The 16,332-nt window shown below is 43.9% G+C and overlaps 1 protein-coding gene across 1 annotated transcript in view; it reads left to right on the top strand.

The window, feature by feature from the left end:
* acsm3 (acyl-CoA synthetase medium chain family member 3) overlaps positions 1-16,332 on the top strand; it is a 61,575-nt gene that overhangs the window by 209 nt on the left and 45,034 nt on the right. The window lies entirely within an intron of this gene.

The following is a 16,332-nucleotide window of genomic DNA, read 5'->3' as shown; positions in this document are numbered from 1 at the left end:
GCTCGGGCGAAGCTGGATGTGAATTTGAGAAGTCACAAGAACTTAATGATTGACGAGAAAGTAATTAAATCAAAATGCAATAAGGTAGACTAGCATTCCTCTTCTTTGTTTCGAATCGATATAGTTATTTGCCAGTCGTTTTAAGAGAGTGTTTAGGAAATAAACCCATCTGGAGATAAGGTGTCACGGACGGCTTGGCGCCTCCTCCTGGTCGCGAGCGGCGGGAGGCCGGCTGTCCCGATGCGCATGCGCGGCCGGGCGGCGGTTGGCGCCGGGGACGCAGATGGCGGCCCGGGCTGGAGGGAGCGAGCGCCCGTTGGAGATGTCAGATGTTTCCACGCATCGCTGAACTCCAGCGGAGAGAAACCTCACATCTGAGCTCCTGCAGAATAATAACACGGCTGCTCAGCCCCTCGAAGGAGCAATCCATTCCTGCCCCACTTTCTGTGCTCCTTGTTTTGGCTCTTCACATCAACTTGCTGGTCCATCTGAATCCTACTCATTTCTCCTCCTATATCCTTACCAAAATCCTTGCTTTTAATCTGTTATAACACACATAAATAGTTGGAGGAACTCAGAAAAATAAGGCAGCATCTATGGAGAGGAAGGAATAAAGAGTCAACCTTTCAGGCTGAGACCCTTCATCAGGACTCTGTTACAAATCTGTCCAGAAGATAACAGTCGGACCTAGTCCAGATGTGTACAGTCTATGTCTCTGGCGGCTTCCCATTCCTTCCTACTTTTCCCAACCGTGATTCCCCTCACCCTGTCCCCTTCCCACTCTCAGTCCGCAACAGAGACCCATATCAGAATCGGGTTTATCAGCACTCAGGTATGCCATGAATTAATTTTTCTGCAGCAACCGCGCAGAACAGTACAATACATAAAATTATTACATTACCATGCAAAGGTCTTAAGCACGCTAGCACCCAAGACTTTTGCACAATACTGGTACTGTACATATATCAGATGTTTAAATTTAATACTATTGTTTGAATTTCTTTGTATGTGGGTTTGTCTATAAATCAGACATTCTTAATCTGGTGACGTAAACACTGTACAGCACAATAGAATCACTGAAGCATTGTCTTTATTAAAGCTGTATAATAAAGCCTTCATTTAAACATTCTTAACCACAGATTCCAAATACAGCCAAATAAATATTACTTTTAAAAAGTCTTGTTGCTTATTAGCTTCACTCTTGCAGGAATCAGCAGCTGAGAGAGAGTCTCATTGGATGGCTAATAGAGAGCACTTTAACCAAGGAAGGTGGGGTTGTGGACCAGCAATTTTAGATTAGCCATTGTGAAAATGGGCCAATGTAAGAGTGGGGAGTTGCTCAAAAGAATCTAGCACAAGGAGGCTAAGCAGAGGAAGAAAGGAAATGAAGTTTGGTAAGCTATTTCTCAGAATAGTGTAATTGGAATGTCAGTGTAGTGTGCTGATCCTGCAGTATGTGCACATCGGGGAGACTACCAATGTCTCTGAGGACTTTGTAGGAGGTGTGCCCAAGTACAGCTCCTGACTAACCATATTAAGGACCTGGATCTGCAGTTGGATAATCTGGGATGCTGATAAGATCATAAACAAGTGATTTAGCAAGGCAGTCACACCTAAGGAGTAGGCTGTAGATGTGTAATATCCAGAAGTAAGGGAAATAAACAAGGGTTTCCCTGTGGACCTTCCGCTCAGCAATAAGAATACCTTTTTGGATACTGCTGCGGGTGGGGGGAGTTGGGGGAGGTTCTTTTTGGGCACAGCAGCAGTAGATAGGTAGGTGGCAATGTAACTGGCTGTGAGGCTCAGTGAGTAAGGGAGAATTGGCCACAAGAGATGTCAGGATAGTGAGTTGTCTCTCAGGTGCTAGTGTCAAGGACATCTCAAAGTGGCTGCAGAACATTCTCAAGGAGGACGGTGAGCAACTAGGGGTTGTGGTGCATGATGGTACCAATGCAGACAGAAAGAGAGATGAGGTCCTGTACAAGGAATATAAGGAGTCAGAAGAGAACCTAAAAAGCTGGACCTCAAGTGTAGTAATCTCTGGGTTACTCTAGTGCAATGGGCTATTGAGATAATGTAGACTAGGACTTTATTCCCTACAATGCAGAAGATTGAGGAGTGACCTGATAGAAGATGTACAAAATCTTGTGGAGCAAAGACAGGGTGAAAGCACATAGTCTTTTTCCCGGTGAAGGAGGTACTAAAATCAAGAGTGCATAGGTTTAAAATTAGAGATTTAAGAAGGTCATCAGGGGTAGCTTCTTCGTACAAAGGGAGATGCGTAAATGGATCAAGCTTCCAGAAACAGTAGTTGAGGAAGGGACATTAGCAAAGTTTGAAAACATGGATGGGAGAGATTTAGGGAGCTATGGACCAAATGCAAGCAGATGGAACCAGCTCGCCAGGCAACAGATTGGCATAGATGAGTTGGGCGGAAGGGCCTGCTCTGACTCAACCCTCGGTGGCCACTTTATTAGGTACACCTACTCATTCATATAAATAATCAGCCAATCATGTGCCAGCACCTCAATGAGTAAACGCATGTAGACATGGTCATGAGGTTCATTTGTTGTTCAGAGCAAAAATCAGAATGCGGAAGAAATGTGATCTAAGTGACTTTGACTGTGGGATGACTATTTGTGCCAGATGGGATGTTTTGAGTATCTCAAACTGCTGATCTCCAGGGTTCTCACACACTACAGTCTCTAGCGTTTACAGAGATTGGTACAAAGAACAATTAAGCATTGAGTGAGCAGCAGTTCAGTTGGGTGAAAACACCTAGTTAATGAGAGAGGTCCAAGGAGAATGGCCAGACTGGTTCAAGCTGACAGGAAGGCTCCAGTATCTCAAATAACTATGTGTTACAACAGTGTTGTGCTGAAGAGTACCTCTGAATGTACAACACATCGAACCTTGAAGTGGATGGGCTACAGCAGCAGAAGACCATGAACATCCACTCAGTGGCCATTTTATTAGGTACAGTAGGTACCAGTAAAGTGGCCTCCGAGATTATATACAAACAAGTGTGTGCTCAAATAACAGGAAATAAAACCATGACTACTCTGCTGTGGATTCACAATAAACCAGTCCCAGTGCCATGAAAAAAAAATACCCAAAGCCCATATTTTTCTACTGGCACACATCACTGAAGTTAAACAATAATGATTAACTCTTCTCAGTACTGAATGTACTTTGAAAATTGCAGGCTTATAAATTGCTGGGAATACTCAAAAGATTGCCAATATTAAAGACCATAAGACATAGGAGCAGAGTTAGGCCATTCAGCTCATTGAGTCTGCTCCGCCATACCTTCATCGCTGATCCCGGATCCCACTCAAGTCCATACACCTGCCTTCTCGCCATATCCTTTGATGCCCTGACCAATCAGGAAATGATCAATTTCTGCCTTAGATATGCACCTGGACTTGGCCTCCACTGCATCTGTGGCAGAGCATTCCACAGATTTATTACTCTCTGCCTTAAAAAAAATAATCCTTACCTCCATTCTAAAGAGTCACCCCTCAATTTGGAGGCTGTGCTGTTTAGTTCTGGATACCCCCACCGTAGGAAACATACTCTCCACATCCACTCTATCTATTCCTTTCAACATTAGGTAGGTTTCGATGAGATCCCCCCACGTTCTTCTAAATTCCAATAAGTGCAGGCCCAAAGCTGCCAAATGCTCCTCAGATGTTAACCCCTTCATTCCTGGAATCATCCTTGTGAACCTCCCCTGGATTCTCTCCAATGACAACACATTCTTTCTGAGATATGGGGCCCAAAACTATTGACAATACTCTTAAGTGCAGCCTGACTAATGTCTTATAAAGGCTCAGCATTATGCCCTTGAAATTAATGCCAACATTGCACTTTGTCATCTTTACCACAGACTCAACCTGTAAATTAACCTTCTGGGGGTCTTGTTGGAGGACTCCTAAGTCCGTCTGCACCTCTGATGTTTAAACCTTCTCCCCATTTAGATAATAGTCCACACTATTGTTCCTCTTACCAAAATACATTATCATACATTTCCCAACATTGTATTCCATTTGCCGCTTCTTCCAATATGTCTAAGTCCTGCTATGATCGCATTGCAATTGCCCAGCATTACCAAACTCTCCACCTATCTTTGTATCATCCACTAACTTTGCCACAAAGCCATCAATTCCATTATCTAAATCATCGACAAACAATGTGAAAAGTAGCAGTCCCAATATAGATCCCTGAGGAACACCATTAGTCACCAGCAGCCAACCAGAAAAGGCCCCTTTATTCCCACTTGCTGCCTCCTGCATGTCAGCCATTCCATTATCCATGCCAGTATCTTTCCTGTAATGCCATAGGATTTTATCTTGTTAAGCAGCCTCATGTAAATGACATCCATTGCCTCTTCTTTGTCCTCCTTGCTTGTTACTTCCTTGAAGATTTGTCAGACAAGATTTCCCTCTCCATGCTGACTTTGACTCATTTTATCACTAGTCTCCAAGTACCTTGAAACCTCATCCTTAATAATAGACTCCAACATTTTCCCAACCACTGAGGTTAGGCTAACTGGCCTATAATTTCCTTCCTTTTGCTTTCCTCCCTTCTTAAAGAGTGGAATTACATTTGCAATCTCAATCTTCCAGTCCTCCAGGACCATGCCAAAATCAAGTGATTTTTGAAAGATGACCAATGCATCCGTTATCTCTTCAGCAACCTCTCTCAGGACTCCAGGGTGTAGTCCATCTGGCCCAGGCGACTTATCCACCTCAAGACTTTTGAGTTTGCCTAGCACTTTTTCCTTTGTAATGGCAATGGCACTCACTCCTGCTCCCTGACACTCACAGACATCTGGCACACTGCTAGTGTCCCACAGTGAAGAAAGATGCATAAGTACTCATTTTGTTTATCTGTCATTTCTTTGACCCTCATTATTACCTCACCAGCATCATTTTCCAGTGGTCCCATATAAACTCTCCCCTCCCTTTTACTCTTTATATAACTGAAAAAACTTTTGGCATCCTGCTTTATATTATTGGCTAGTCTGCCCTCATATTTTATCTTTTCCTTTATAGCTTTTCATTAGATTTTAAAAGTTTCCCAATCATCCAACTTCCCACTCATTTTTGTGACCTTAAATGCCCTTCCCTTTTTCTTTTAATTGAATTGACTTTATTACCTACATCCTCATTTACACAAGGAGTGGAAATCTTTATGTTACATCTCTGTCTAAATTTGCAATGTGCAATTTATAGTAATTTATAATAAATAGTATGTACAACAGGACAGTCAAAATAACAGAAAAACAGTTGTGCAGGCATGAATTAAGCAGTCTGGTGGCCCGGTGGAAGAAGCTGTCCCGGAGCCTGTTGGTCCTGGCTTTTATGCTGCGGTACCGTTTCCCAGATGGTAGTATCTGGAACAGCTTGGGGTTGGGGTGACTTGGGTCCCCAACGATCTTTCAGGCCCTTTTTACACACCTGTCTTTGTAAATATCCTGAAAACTGGGAAGTTCGCATCTACAGATGCACTGAGCTGTCCCGCACTATTCTCTGCAGAGTCTTAGAATTAGGGGAGGTACAGTTCCCGTACTAGGCCATGATGCAGCCAGTCATGATGCTCTTAATTGTGCCCCTGTAGAAGGTTCTTGGGATTTGGGGGCTCATACCAAACTGCTTCAACTGTCTGAGGTGTAAGATGTGCTGTTGTGACTTTTTCACCGCACAGCCGGTGTGTACAGACCACATGAGATCCTCGGTGATGTTTATGCCGAGGAACTTAAAGCTGTTCACCCTCTCAACCCCAGAACCTTAACTTACTTTGTCAGCCATGGTTGCCTACCCCTGCCAAAAGGTGGGGGAAGGAGAAAGAGGCTAGGTGGAAGGTGATAGGTGAAGCCAGGTGGGTGGGAAAGGTCAAGTGCTGGAGAAGAAGGAATCTGATCAGAGAAGTGATTGGACCATAGGAGAAAGGGAAGGAGGAGGGGACCCAGAGAGAAGTGATAGGCAGATGAGAAGAGATAAAAGGTCAGAGTGGGGAATAGAGGATGAGGGGAGGGAAAGAGAGGGGATTTTTTTTTACCAGAAGGAGAAATCAATTTTCATGCCATCAGGTTGGTGGCTATCCAGATGGAATATTTGTCACGGTCCGGTCCATGGACTCCTCATTCCAGTTATTTCCTTTTCCCCGTGTTCTGTTGGGCGCCTTGATTAAGGCACCTGATCTTCATTTCGAACCAGCAGCATAAAGGTCTCCAGGTTACAGCTACTCAGTGCCGGACTGTCATCAGAAGTTCATCACCAGAAGCCAGTCATCTCAGCAAGGCAGCTATGATGGGCTTGGGGCCGCCGAAAATCGTGGACTCCAGTTGCTTCAGTGCCGTGGCTGCCTAGTGAATTCAGTCGTTTTCGTGTCCAGCGAAGTTACCGCTACTCCAAGTAAGATACAAATTCTGTCATTTTCATGGCCGGCTGAGACTGGGTCGAGTTGGAAGCCTGCTGTGCGTAGTTTCTGGGTCAAGTCGAGAGCCTGTCGTCCGCTAGCACGCTTGTCGTCCGCTGTCCCTGAGGCACACCACTAGTCACCGGCCTCCATCCTGACAAACAGTTATCCACCACTACTCTCTGGCATCTCCCATCCAGCCATTGTTGAATCCATTTTACTACTTCAATATTAACACCTAAAGATTGAACCTTCCTAACTAACCTTCCTTGCAGAACCTTGTCAAAGGCCTTACTGAGGTCCATATAAACTTCATCCACTGCTTTCCCCTCATCAACTTTCCTAGTAACATCTTCAAAAAATTCAATAAGGTTTATCAAACATGACCTTCCACGCACAAATCTATGTTGACTGTTCATAATCAGACCCTGTCTATCCAGATAATTATATATACCATCTCTAAAAATACTTTCCATTAATTTAATCACTGACATCAAACTTACAGGCCTATTATTGCTAGGTTTACTCTTAGAACCCTTTTCAAACAATGGAACAACATGAGCAATACACCAATCCTCCAGCACCATCCCCATTTCTAATGACGTTTGAAATGTTTCTGTCAGAGCCCTGCTATTTCTACACTAGCTTCCCTCAAGGTCCTAGGGAATATCCTGTCCGGTCCTGGAAATTTATCCACTTTTATATTCCTTAAAAGTGCCAGCACTTCCTCCTCTTTAATCATCATAATTTTCATAACTTCCCTTACCTTATACAATTCAATATCCTTAGTGAATACAGAAGAAAAGAAATCGTTCAAAATCTCACCCATCTCTTTTGGCTCCACGCATAGCTGTCCACTCTGATTCTCTAAGGGACCAATTTTATCCCGCACTATCCTTTTCCTATCAATACAGCTGTAGAAACCCTTTGGATTTATTTTTATCTTACTTGCCAAAGCAACCTTGTATCTTCTTTTAGCTTTTCTAATTTCTTTCTTAAGATTCTTTTTTTACATTCTTTATATTCCTCGAGCACCTTGTTTACTCCATGCTGTCTGTATTTATTGTAGATCTCTCTCTTTTTCCAAACCAAGTTTCCATTATCCCTTGAAAACCTTTGCTCTCTCAAACTTTTAACCTTTCCTTTCAACCTAACAGGAACATAAAGATTCTGTACCCTCAAAATTTCACCTTTAAATGACTTTCATTTCTCTATTACATCCTCCCCATAAAACAAATTGTCCCAATCCACTCCTTCTAAATCCTTTCTCATCTCCTCAAAGTTAACCTTTCTCTAATCAAAAACCTCAACCCTGGGGTTCAGTCCTATCCTTCTCCATAATTATATTGAAACTAATGGCATTCAGATCACTGGGCCCAAAGTGCTCCCCAATACATGACTCCATCACCTGACCTATCATTCCCTAACAGGAGATCCAACACTGCCCCTTCTGTAGTTGGTACCTCTATGTATTGCTGCAAAAAAACTATCCTGCTCACATTTTACAAACTCCAAACCATCCAGTCATTTTACAGTATGGGCATCCCAGTCTATGTGTGGAAAATTAAAATCTCCCACAATCACAACCCTGTGCTTACTACAAGTATCTGCTATCTCCCTACAAATTTGCTCCTCCAATTCTCACTCCCCATTAGGTGGTCTCCTATGTGTTACTACACCTTTCCCATTCCTCAATTCCACCCAAATAGTCTCCTTAGACGAGCCCTCTGATCTATCCTGTCAGAGCACCGCTGTAATATTTTCTCTGACAAGCAAAGCAGTACCTCCCCCCTCTTTTCCCTCCAATTCTATCACACCTGAAGCAACAAAATCCAGGAATATTTAGTTGCCAATCACACACCTCCTGCAACCATGTTTCACTAATAGCTACAACATCATATTTCCAGGTATCAATCGATGCTCCAAGCTCATCCACCTTTCTTACAATGCTCCTAGCATTAAAATAAACGCATCTAAGAGATTCTCTACATCTTCCTCTCTGTTTATCGCTAACAACTTTACTATCTTTTTCTTCCTTCTCCCATACATCTGTTCCTACACTCTGGTTTCCCTCCTCCCGTTTATCTAGTTTAAATCCACTGGAGCTTCTCTAGCAAACCTACCTGCAAGAATATTTATCCCCCTCCAATTCAGATGTAAACCGTCCTGCTGGAACAGGTCCCACCTTCTCTGGAAAATTGCACAATTATCTATAAATCTGAAGCCCTCCCTCCTGCACCAGGTCTTCAGCCACGCATTGATCTGCACTTATCTTACTATTTCTAAACCCACCTGCACGTGGCACTGGTAGCAATCCTGAGATTGCTATCCTGGAGGTCCTGTCCTTTAACTTGGCGCCTAACTCCCTAAACTCACCTTTCAGGACCTCCTCACTCTTCCTACCCATGTCATTGGTCCCTACATGGACCACGACATCCGGCTGCTCACCCTCCCTCTTGAGAATACTGAGAACTTGATCCGAGATATCATGGACCCTGGCACCAGGGAGGCAACAGACCGTCTGGGATTCTCGATCTCTTCCACAGAACCTCCTATCTGTCCCCCTAACTATCAAATCTCCTATCACTACTGCTCTCCTCTTTTCCCTCCTTCCCTTATGAGCTGAGGGTCCAGTCTCAGTGCCAGAGAGACAACCACTGCAACTTGTCCCTGGTAGGTCGTCCCCACCAACAGTATCCAAAACGGTATACTTATTATTGATGGGAACGGCCACAGGGGTGCTCAGCTCATTCTGTCTCATCCCCTTCCTTCTCCTGACAGTCACCCAACTACCTGTCTCCTGATTCTTAGCCATGACTATCTCCCTGAAACTCCTGTCTATTTCTGCCTCTGCCTCCTGAATGATCCAAAGTTCATCCGGCTCCAGCTCCAGCTCCCTAGCATGGTTTGTCAGGAGCTGCAGCTGGACGCACCTTTTGCAGGTGTAGTCATCAGGGACAACTGTGCTCACCCTGACTTCCCACATACTGCAAACGGAGCACTCAACTGCCCTAACTGCTGCCTCCATTACCTACTCCTGAGCTAATTAGATTAATTAAAGGAGCTTACCCAGCCTTACCTCACTTGGAGTGAAGCTTGTCCTCAGCCTCTGCTCACTTTTTAAATTCTCCCGCTGATCTCAGAGGCCAACTTGCACGCGTTTGCGCAGTCATGCCCTCTTCAAACATCACTTCTGCCTGTTCTCACCGAAACCTGAAAGAGCCAAAGCTGTCCCACTCTGCCTCAGTCCACTCCGACAATGGCAGCTGTATATGGCAGTTTTTTTTTTAAACCTTTGGCACGCTATGTCACACACCTGTGCAGTCTAGCCTCTTTTCCCCGATCAATTTTTTAAAAATGGCTTCTCTCCGAGATGCCTTTACTTCTTCTCTCTCTGCCTCTTGCTTCAATTTATTGAACAATTGATCAAACAATTATTTGCTCAACTGGGATAGCAATCATTAAAAGATACAGAAAGGGAATTGTACAGAGATTTTATGCTTTTAAACATTTCATTATTTAAACTCTTGTTCACTTAAATGGTTCCAAGAGGACCACAACCTTGACTTAGTGTTTGGAGGCTTGCATGTCTCAATGACCTGGAGAGCATGTTGGCTGAAGTCAGGGCTTTATGCTCTTGATAGGGTCACCCATGTCAAAGGGACCAATATACTTGCAGGAAGGTTTGCTAGTGCTATTGGGAAAGGTTTAAACTAAATTTGCGGGGGGACGGAAACCAGAATGCCAGAGTAGATAGTGGAACAGGGGTAAAAATAAATGATGTATATTTCAATGTGAGGAGTATTGTGGGAAAGGCAGGCGAGCTGAGGGCCTGGATTGACACATGGAATTATGACATCATAACCATGACTGAAACTTGGCTACAGGAGGGGCAGGATTGGCAGCTCAATGTTCCAGAGTTCCGATGTTTTAGACGTGATAGAGGCAGAGGGATGAAGAGTGGGGGGTGGGGGGCTTTGCTAGTCAGGGAAAATATCACAGCAGTGCTTCGGCTTGTCTACTGAAGCCATATGGGGAAGCTGAGAAACAGGAAAGGTATCACCACATTAATAGGGTTGTATTATAGACCACCCAATAGTCAGCGAGAATTGGAGGAGCAAATCTGCAGAGAGATAACAGACAACTGCAGGAGGCAGAAAGTTGTGATTGTAGGGGATTTTAATTTTCTACACATTGATTGGGACTCCCATACTGTTAAAGGTCTAGATGAGTTAGAGTTTGTGAAATGTGTTCAGGGAGGTTTTCCAAATCAATATATAGATGTACCAACTAGGGAGGATGCAATATTAGATCTCCTATTAGGAAATGAGTTAGGGCAGGTGACGGAAGTGTGTGTAGGGGAACACTTTGGTTCCAGTGATCATAACGTCATTAGTTTCAACTTGTTCATGGATAAAGATAGATCTGGTCCTCAGTTTGAAGTTCTGAACTGGAAAAAGGCCAAATTTGAAGAAATGAGAAAGGATCTAAAAAGCATAGATTGGGACAGGTTGTTCTCTGGCAAGGATGTGATTGGTAAGTGGGAGGCCTTCAAAGGAGAAACTTTGAGAGTGCAGAGTCTGTACGTTCCTGTCAGGGTTAAAGGCAAAATGAATAAGAATAAGGAACCTTGGTTCTCGAGGGATATTGGAACTCTGATAAAGAAGAAGAGAGAGATGTATAACATGTATAAGCAACAGAGAGGAAATAAGATGCTTGAGGAGTATAAAAAGAGTAAGAAAATACTTAAGAAAGAAATCAGGAGGGCTAAAAGAAGACATGAGGTTGCTTTGGCAGTCAGGGTGAAGGATAATCCTAAGAGCTTCTACAGGTATGTTAAGAACAAAAGGATAGTAAGGGATAAAATTGGTCCTCTTGAAGATCAGAGTGGTCGGCTATGTATGGAACCAAAAGAAATGGGAGAGATATTAAATGGGTTTTTTGCATCTGTATTTACTAAGGAAATTGGAATGGAGTCTATGGAAACAAGGCAAACAAGTAGGGAGGTCACGGAACTTATACAGATTAAAGTTAGATATAGTTGGACTATATCTAGAAATAGACTGTATCTGTGGAAATACAGATACAGTTGGACTGTGCCATCAAGTTAATCAAGATTTGAATAGCTCAGCAGAAAGCCGTTGATTAGACAATCAAGATTTGAATAGCTCAGACTCAGCAGAAAGCAGCTGATTGGGCAATCGAGGTCAGGTGACCAAGCAGTTTGAAAAGCTCAAACAAATAAATAGAGGATTACCTCAAGTGGAGCGGCCTGCGGAAAGTGGCCAGTGAGTGAGTGGAGATTTGAGGCTTTGACTCGAGAGGCTTCGACGAGAAGAGGCTGAGGACGAGCTTCACTCCAAGTGAGGTAAGGCCGGTTACGTTCCTTTCAAAGGAGAAAGTTTCAAAAGTTGAGGCAAGTATTGGGTAGGTCATGGCAACTGAGATCGGCCCTGTGGTTTGTTCATCCTGCAGCATGTGGGAAATCAGGGATACTTCCAGTGTCCCTGACGACTATGTGTGCAGGAAGTGTGTCCAACTGCAGCTTTTGGCAGACCGCATTGAGCATCTGGAGCTGCGAATGGATTCATACTGGAGCATCTGTGATGCTGAGAAAGTCGTGAATAGCACGTTCAGTGAGTTGGCCACACTGCGGGTAAAGGCTACACAGGCAGAAAGGGAAGGGGTGGCCACTAGACAGCGTAGCAGTAGGCAGATAGTGCGGGAGTCCCCTGAGGTCATCTCCCTCCTAAACAGATATACTGTTTTGGATACTGTTGAGGGTGATGTCTCATCAGGGGGAGGCAACAGCAGCCGAGTTCATTGCACCATGGGTGGCTCTGCGGCACAGGAGGGAAGGAAAAGGAGTGAGAGAGCTATAGTGATAGAGGATTCGATTGTAAGGGGAATAGATAGGCGTTTCTGCGGCCGCAAAAGAGACTCCATGATGGTATGTTGCCTCCCTGGTGCAAGGGTCAAGGATGTCTCTGAGCGGCTGCAGGACATTCTGGAATGGGAAGGTGAACAGCCAGTGGTCGTGGTGCACATAGGTACCAACGATATAGGTAAAAAATGGGATGAGGTCCCTCAAGGTGAATTTAGGGAGTTAAGAGATAAGCTAAAAAGTAGGACCACAAAGGTAATCATCTCTGGATTACTACCAGTGCCACGTGCTAGTCAGAGTAGAAATAGGAGGATATTTCAGATGACTACGTGGCTTGAAAAATGGTGCAAGGGGGAGGGATTCAAATTTCTGGGGCATTGGAACCAGTTCTGGGGGAGGTGGGACCGGTATAAACAGGACGGTCTGCACCTGGGCAGGACTGGAACCAATGTCCTCGGGGGAGTGTTTGCTACTGCTGTTCAGGAGGATTTAAACTAATGTGGCAGGGGGATGGGAACAAGTGCAGAGAGATAGAGGGGTGTAAAATGAGGGTAGAAGCAAAAAGTAGTAAGGTGAAGAGTAAAAGTAAAAGTGGCAGGCAGGCAAATCCAGGGCAAAAAGCAAAAAGAGCCACTTTTCAAGGGCTAAGGGCTAAGAGTGTTGTAAAAACAAGCCTGAAGGCTTTGTGTGTCAATGCGAGGAGCATTCATAACAAGGTGGATGAATTGAATGGGCAGATATTTATTAATGAATATAATATAGTTGGAATCACAGAGACATGGCTCCAGGGTGACCAAGGATGGGAGCTCAACATCCAGGGATATTCAATATTCAGGAGAGATAGACAGGAAAGAAAATGAGGTGGGGTAGCATTGCTGGTTAGAGAGGAGATTAATGCAATAGAAAGGAAGGACATTAGCCTGGTGGATGTGGAATCGATATGGGTAGAACTGCATAACACTAAGGGGCAGAAAACACTGGTGGGAGTTGTGTACAGGCCACCTAACAGTAGTAGTGAGGTTGGGGATGGCATTAAACAGGAAAATAGAAATGCATGCAATAAAGGAACAGCAGTTATAATGGGTGACTTCAATCTACATATAGATTGGGTGAACCAAATTGGTAAGGGTGCTGAGGAAGAGGATTTCTTGGAATGTGTGCGGGATGGTTTTCTGAACCAACATGTCGAGGAACCAACTAGAGAGCAGGCCATTCTAGATTGGGTATTGAGCAATGAGGAAGGGTTACTTAGCAATCTTGTCGTGCGAGGCCCCTTGGGTAAGAGTGACCATAATATGGTGGATTTCTTCATTAAGATGAAGAGTGACATAGTTAATTCACAAACAAAGGTTCTGAACTTAAAGAAGGGTAACTTTGAAGGTATGAGACGTGAATTAGCTAAGATAGACTGGCAAATGATACTTAAAGGGTTGACGGTGGATATGCAATGGCAAGCATTTAAAGATCGCATGGATGAACTACAACAATTGTTCATCCCAGTTTGGCAAAAGAATAAACCAGGGAAGGTAGTGCGCCCGTGGCTGACAAGGGAAATTAGGGATAGTATCAAGTCCAAAGAAGAAACATATAAATTAGCAAAAAAAAAGCGGCACACCTGAGGACTGGGAGAAATTCAGAGACCAGCAGAGGAGGGCAAAGGGCTTAATTCAGAAAGGGAAAAAAGATTATGAGAGAAAGCTGGCAGGGAACATAAAAACTGACTGTAAAAGCTTTTATAGATACGTGAAAAGAAAAAGATTGGTCAAGACAAATGTAGGTCCTTTACAGTCAGAAACAGGTGAATTGATCATAGGGAACAAAGACATGGCAGACCAATTGAATAACTACTTTGGTTCTGTCTTCACTAAGGAGGACATAAATAGTCTGGAAATAGTAAGGGACTGAAGGTCTAGTGAGATGGAGGAACTGAGGGAAATACATGTTAGTAGGGAAGTGGTGTTAGGTAAATTGAAGGGATTAAAGGCAGATAAATCCCCAGGGGCAGATGGTCTGCATCCCAGAGTGCTTAAGGAAATAGCCCAAGAAATAGTGGATGCATTAGTGATAATTTTTCAAAACTCCTTAGATTCTGGATTAGTTTCTGAGGATTGGAGGGTGGCTAATGTAACCCCACTTTTTAAAAAAGGAGGGAGAGAGAAACCGGGGAATTATAGACCAGTTAGTTTGACATCGGTGGTGGGGAAAATGCTAGAGTCAGTTATCAAAGATGAGATAACAGCACATTTGGAAAGAGGTGAAATCATCGGACAAAGTCAGCATGGATTTGTGAAAGGAAAATCATGTCTGACAAATCTTACAGAATTTTTTGAAGATGTAACTAGTAGAATGGATAGGGGAGAGCCAGTGGATGTGGTATATTTAGATTTTCAAAAGGCTTTTAACAAGGTCCCACACAGGAGATTAGTGTGCAAGCATAAAGCACACGGTATTGGGGGTATGGCATTGATGTGGATGGAGAATTGGTTGGCAGACAGGAAGCAAAGAGTGGGAGTAAACGGGACCTTTTCAGAATGGCAGGCAGTGACTAGTGGGGTACCGCAAGGCTCAGTGCTGGGACCCCAGTTGTTTACAATATATATTAATGATTTAGACCAGGGAATTAAATGCAGCATCTCCAAGTTTGCAGATGACACGAAGCTGGGCGGCGGTGTTAGCTGTGAGGAGGATGCAGGGTGACTTGGATAGGTTAGGTGAGTGGGCAAATTCATGGCAGATGCAATTTAATGTGGATAAATGTGAGGTTATCCACTTCGGTTGCAAGAACAGAAAAACAGATTATTGTCTGAATGGTGGCCGATTAGGAAAAGGGGAGGTACAACGAGACCTGGGTGTCATTGTACACCAGTCATTGAAGGTGGGCATGCAGGTGTAGCAGGCAGTGAAAAAGGCAAATGGTATGTTGGCATTCATAGCAAAAGGATTTGAGTACAGGAGCAGGGAGGTTCTACTGCAGTTGTACAAGGCCTTGGTGAGACCACACCTAGAGTATAGTTTGCAGTTTTGGTCCCCTAATCTGAGAAAAGACATTCTTGCCATAGAGGGAGTACAAAGAAGGTTCACCAGATTGATTCCTGGGATGGCAGGACTTTCATATGAAGAAAGACTGGATCGACTAGGCTTATACTCACTGGAATTTAGAAGACTGGGGGGGGGGGATCTTATTGAAACGTATAAAATTCTAAAGGGATTGGACAGGCTAGATGCAAGAAGATTGTCTCTGATGTTGGGGAAATCCAGAATGAAGGGTCACAGTTTAAGGATAAAGGGGAAGCCTTTTAGAACCGAGATGAGGAAAAACTTCTTCACACAGAGAGTGGTGAATCTGTGGAATTCTCTGCCACAGGAAACAGTTGAGGCTGGTTCATTGGCTATATTTAAAAGGAAGTTAGATATGGCCCTTGTGGCTAAAGGGATCAGGGGGTATGGAGAGAAGGCAGGTACAGGGTTTTGAGTTGGGTGATCAGCCATGATCATACTGAATGGCGGTGCAGGCACAAAGGGGCAAATGGCCTACTCCTGCACCTATTTCCTATGTTTCTATATTTCTAAAGAGGAGGAGGTGCTTGCTGTCTTGAGGCAAATCAGAGTAGATAAATCCCCAGGACCTGATAGGGTATTCCCTTGGACCTTGAAGGAGACTAGTGTTGAAATTGCAGGGGCCCTGGCAGATATGTTTAAAATGTCGATATCCACGGGTCAGATGCCGGAGGATTGTAATTCTGTTGTTTAAAAAAGGCTCAAAAAGCTGGGAAATTATAGGCTGGTAAGTTTGACACCGGTAGTAGGTAAATTATTGGAGGTATTTGGATAGACAGGGACTTATTAGAAACAGTCAGCATGGCTTTGTGAGTGGTAGGTCATGTTTACCCAATCTATTAGAGTTTTTCAAGGAAGTTACCAAGAAGGTGGATAAAGGAAGGCAGTGGATTTTGTATACATGGACTTCAGTAAGGCTTTTGACAAGGTCCTGCATGGGAGGTTAGTTAGGAAGATTCAGTCGCTAG

Source organism: Hypanus sabinus, chromosome 9 (genome assembly GCF_030144855.1).
Source record: "Hypanus sabinus isolate sHypSab1 chromosome 9, sHypSab1.hap1, whole genome shotgun sequence".
NCBI classification, from domain to species: Eukaryota; Metazoa; Chordata; class Chondrichthyes; order Myliobatiformes; family Dasyatidae; genus Hypanus; species Hypanus sabinus.
This window is presented reverse-complemented; position numbering and strand designations above follow the sequence as displayed.